We start from the raw sequence: 6,000 nt of genomic DNA on the forward strand, positions 1-6,000 counted from the left end.
ACTGTGAGGAGGACGCACTACACTAACTTGTAGCTTTAGCTGAACACTGTGCAGAGGTCGCACTACACTAACTTGTAATTTTAGCTGAACACTGTGAGGAGGACGCACTACACCAACTTGTAGCTTTAGCTGAACACTGTGAGGAGGACGCACTAAACTAACTTGTAGCTTTAACTGAACACTGTGAGGAGGACGCACTACACTAACTCTAAATAGTCTAGCTGCCTGACTAATAGTACTAGTGGTACTAATAGGATCAAAAGAACACCGGCAATTTTCTTCAGGTAGCTGTAAATACTGTAACAAGACAAGCCTGCCTGTCAGTAGGAAGATAACAGGAACGGATCTAGCTAAACTGAATACAGTGTGTATATATATATATATATATATATATATATATATATATATATATATACAACACCTGGGATGCATATATATACACAATACACTGTAAGTGCAGCTGACTCACTGACTGTCCTGCCTAATCTAGCTAACTCAAATGAAATGACACTGTCTCTCTGTCTGTCTAAGCACGCTGGAACACACTACACAGGGCCGCCGTGCAGGCGGCCTTACATAGTGTGGGGCGTGTTCTAAACCCCCTGAGCCATAATTGGCCAAAGCCACCCTGGCTTTGGCCAATTACAGCTCTCTCTACTGATGCCGCTGTGATTAGCCAAGCATGCGGGTCATAGTGCATGCTTGGCCAATCATCAGCTAGCAATGCACTGCGATGCCGCAGTGAATTATGGGCCGTGACGCGCCACACGTATTTGGCGAGTAAGGCCCATAACGGTCGCAATTCGGCGAACGATCGAACAGCCAATGTTCGAGTCGAACATGGGTTCGACTCGAATGTGAAGCTCATCCCTAACAGTGAACCATGTCTGCAGTACAGTGCCTTGAAAAAGTATTCATACCCCTTGAAATGTTCAAATTTTGTCATGTTACAACCAAAGACCTAAATGTTTTTTCATGGGTTTTCATGTGATATACCAACACAGAGTGGCACATAATTGTGAAGTGGAAGGAAATTGATAAATGTTTTTTAACATATTTTACAAATAAATATCTGAAAAGTGTGGCGTGCATTTGTATTCAGCCCCCCTACTCTGATACAGTACCCTTAACTAAAATCTAGTGGAACCAATTGCCTTTAGATGTCATCTAATTAATAAATAGAGTCCACCTGTGTGCAATTTAATCTCAGTATAAATACAGCTGTTCTGCGAAGCCCTCTGAGGTTTGTTAGAGAATCTTAGTGAACAAACAGCATCATGAAGGCCAAAGAACACACCAGACAGGTCAGGGATAAACTTGTGGAGAAGTTTAAAGCAGGGTTAGGTTATAATAAAAATATCCCAAGCTTTGAACATCTCACGGAGCACTATTAAATCCATCATCCAAGAATGGAAAGAGTATTGCACAACTGCAAACCTACCAAGACATGGCCGTCCACCTAAACTGACAGGCTGAGCAAGAAGAGAATCAATCAGCGAAGCAGCCAATCGGCCCATGGTAAATCTGGGGGAGCTGCAGAGATCCACAGCTCAGGTTGGAGAATCTGTCCACAGGACAACTATTAGTGTTGCACTCCACAAATCTGGCTTTTTTTTTGCAAGAGTGGCAAGAAGAAAGCCATTGTTGAAAAAAAAAACATAAAAAGTCCTGTTTGAGGTTTGCGAGAAGCCATGTGGGGGACATAGCAAACATGTGGAAGAAGGTGCTCAGATCAGATGAGACAATTTACCTTTTTGGCCTAAGAGCAAAATGCTATGTGTGGTGGGAAACTAGCACTGCACATCACCCTGAATACACCATCCCCACCGTGAAACATGGTGGAGGCAGCATCATGTTGTCGGGATGCTTTTCTTCAGCACAGACAGGAAAGCTGGTCAGAGTTGATGGGAAGATAGCTGGAACCAAATACAGTGCAATCTTAGAAGAAAACCTGTTCGAGTCTGCAAAAGACTTGAGACTGGGGCGGAGGTTCACCTTTCAGCAGGACAACGACCCTAAACATACAGCCAGAGCTACAATAGAATGGTTTAGATAAAAGCATATTTGTGTGTTAGAATGGTCCAGTCAAAGTCCAGACCTAAATCCAATTGAGAATCTGTGGCAAGACATGAAAATTGCTGATCACAGACGCTCTCCATCCAACTGACAGAGCTTGAGCTATTTTGCAAAGAAGATTGGGCAAAAATGTCACTCTCTAGATGTGTAAAGCTGGTAGAGACATACCCCAAAAAGACTTGCAGCTGTAATTGCAGTGAAAGGTGGTTCTACAAAGTCAAAATCCACACCACACTTTTCACTTATTTATTTGTAACAAATTTTGAAAACCATTTATCATTTTCCTTCCACTTTACAATGATCTGCCACTTTGTGTTGTACTATCACATAAAATCCCAATAAAATACATTTACATTTTTGGTTGTAACATGACAAAATGTGGAAAATTTCAAGGGGTATGAATACATTTATAAGGCACTGTATGTGTAGCATTGTCACTTTTGAGAGCATGACATCACAGGAGCAATACTAGGAGATGGGGGACATAGAGTTTCCACCCTATAACAGAATGTACCTAAGCAAGGACTGGCAGGATCACCAGGTAATGTTTTAATGAAAGATGAAGATTTTTTTTTTTTTAAAAAACTGCTTTTGAAATTGCATAAAATTGTTTTAGGGTTAGGGAAAGAGTTTGGATCACTGGCGGCTGGTGCTCAAATTTTTTTCGGGGGGCGCAAACAAACTGAAAAATACTGAAAAAAACCATCAATTGCAGCCTCACTGTGCCCATCAAATGCAGCCTCACTGTGCCCATCAAATGCAGCCTCACTGTGTTCATCAATTGCAGCCACTGTGCCCATCAATTGTAGCCTCACTGTGCCCATCAATTGTAGCCTCACTGTGCCCATCAAATGCAGCCTCACTGTGTTCATCAATTGCAGCCACTGTGCCCATCAATTGTAGCCTCACTGTGTCCATCAATTGTAGCCACCACTATGCCCATCAATTGTAGCCGCCACTGTGCCCATCAATTGTTGCCGCCACTGTGCCCATCAATTGCAGCCGCCACTGTGCCCATCAATTGTAGCCTCACTGTGCCCATCAATTGTAGCCGCCACTGTGCCCATCAATTGCAGCCTCACTGTGCCCATCAAATGCAGCCTCACTGTGCCCATCAAATGCAGCCTCACTGTGTTCATCAATTGCAGCCACTGTGCCCATCAATTGTAGCCTCACTGTGCCCATCAATTGTAGCCTCACTGTGCCCATCAAATGCAGCCTCACTGTGTTCATCAATTGCAGCCACTGTGCCCATCAATTGTAGCCTCACTGTGTCCATCAATTGTAGCCACCACTATGCCCATCAATTGTAGCCGCCACTGTGCCCATCAATTGTTGCCGCCACTGTGCCCATCAATTGCAGCCGCCACTGTGCCCATCAATTGTAGCCTCACTGTGCCCATCAATTGTAGCCGCCACTGTGCCCATCAATTGTAGCCTCACCGTGCCCATCAATTGTAGCCTCACTGTACCCTTCAATTGTAGCCGCCACTGTGCCCATCAAATGTAGCCTCACTGTGCCCATCAATTTTAGCCTCACTGTGCCCATCAATTGTAGCCTCACTGTGCCCATCAATTGCAGCAACTGTGCCCATCAATTGCAGCAACTGTGCCCATCAACTGTAGCCTTACTGTGCCCATCAATTGTAGCCTCACTGTGCCCATCAATTGTAGCCTTGCTGTACCCATCAATTGTAGCCACTGTGCGTAGCCTCACTGTGCCTATCAATTGCTGCCACTGTGCCCATCAGTTGCACCAACTGTGCCCATCAATTACAGCCACTGTGCCCATCAAATGCAGCCTCACTGTGCACATCATATGCAGCCTCACTGTGCCCATCAATTGCAGCCACTGTGCCCATCAATTGTAGCCACACTGTGCCCATAAATTTCAGCCATTGTGCCCATCAATTGTGCCTCACTGTGCCCATCAATTGCACCTCACTGTGCCCATCAATTGTAGCCTCACTGTGCTCATCAATTGTAGCCTCACTGTACCCATCAACTGCAGCAAATGTGCCTGTCAATTGTAACCTTACTGTGCCCTTCAACTGCAGTCACTGTGCCCATCAGTTGCAGTCACTGTGCCCATCAATTACAGTAACTGAGCCCGTCAAATGCAGCGTCGCAGTTCCCATCAATGGCAGCCTCACTGTGCCCATCAATTACAGCCTCACTGTGCCCATCAATTGCAGCCTCACTGTGCCCACTATGAGGGGTTCCCACCATCCCTATATCGAGTTCCCGGGTCTGTACACCCGCTTTACCCATTATGAGGGGTTCCCACCATCCCTGTGCTGAGTTCCCAGGTCTGTACACCCGCTTTACCCATTATGAGGGGTTCCCACCATCCCTGTGCTGAGTTCCCGGGTCTGTACATCTGCTGTGCCCATTATGAGGGGTTCCCACCATCCCTGTGCTAAGTTCTTGGGTCTGTACACCTGCTGTATAAAAACCAAGGAGTAGCAGCGCTAAACCCCCCAAAAATTATACAGTACAAGGCAGTGAAAAATGTGTGAATAAGTGCTTTAAACTAAAAAGTCCATCTTCTTAAATCAACAGTGCTCAAATGGTTAAACCAGACTTGAAGTGTGATCTGAAAGTTCAATTTTCATCCTCCACCGCACCACCAGTGCTAAACACACAAATTACTCGCTTACCAGACGGCAAGCTTTGAGAGCTTGCGACCTATACCCGGCCAGGGCCTTTATCCGGTCAGGAGCCAGAAAATGGATACCAGGAGGAACCCTCAGGCTGATCTGCGTACCAGGCAGGGACCGCCAAACTCGTTGATCACAGATATCAAGTATAGGTAGAGGTAGGTGATATTCAGATGTATCCCAAAATAAAAGAGGGGTACCATAGCGTAATACTGACAAACATATTTATTGAGTAATAAGAAAGCTACTTACAAAATTGGAGTAGTTAAAAGCAAGTTAGCCGGCCGGCTCGTACAGACACCCGTCCCTCGAACACACACGCGAGACGTCAGCACGTCAGCTCCTCCTGTACACCTGCTGTGCCTATTATGAGGGGTTACCATCATCCCTGTGCTGAGTTCTCAGGTCTGTGCACCTGCTGTGCTCATTATGAAGGGTTCATTTCAATTATTGTAAAATCTTACAAACAACAACTTATATAAATTAAAACCATAATAAATAAATAAAACATATTTACAAAATAATTGATCAACCTTTTCCCTCAAGGAAAGCCTCTAACCTTTCCAGCTTACCACCTTGGCATCGGCATTCTCCAGCCTGTTCACCCAGTTCGCATGGCCATAGTCACCTGGGCCAAATTCAATGCCTAGAACTCTAATTTTTTGTTGGGGCTCTGGGAAGTCATCCGGGAGAACGAAGCTCTCACCTTCCACGCCCACCCAGAGACAAAAACAGAAACATCATCAGCATGGGCCACAACCTTCAAAGGAGGCTCACCAGCGATGCCCAAAGGTACCCCACACAATGGTCCACTCTCTAGCCTTCTAATGAAGGGGTCGATTGCAAACACATATAGCAGAGGACTCAATGGGCACCCCTGACGCACACCGAGCTGACCACAAAGGGCTGCCCAACCCAACATTAACAAGAGGAAAGCTTTCAGCCCCTTTGTACAAAATCTTGAGCCAATCAATGAAACCCCACTCCAGGCCATATTTGCCAAGAAGGAGCCATAAGTACTCATGATTAACCCAATCAAAGGCCTTAGCCTGAATCAATGTCAGCAAAAATGTACCCAAACCAGCAGCCCTACAATGCTCCAAGGCCTCCCAGACAGCTAACACTGCTGAGAAAGTCCTTCTACCTTGGACTGAGCAGTGTTGGTGGTGGGATAACAAACCGCCTACCACTGGTGATAATCGCCAGAAAATTTTTTTTGCCAGTATCTTTCTATCGACATTAGGAAGGCTAATGGGGCACCAAT

The sequence above is a fragment of the Aquarana catesbeiana genome, linkage group LG01 (assembly GCF_042186555.1).
Source record: "Aquarana catesbeiana isolate 2022-GZ linkage group LG01, ASM4218655v1, whole genome shotgun sequence".
NCBI lineage: Eukaryota > Metazoa > Chordata > Amphibia > Anura > Ranidae > Aquarana > Aquarana catesbeiana.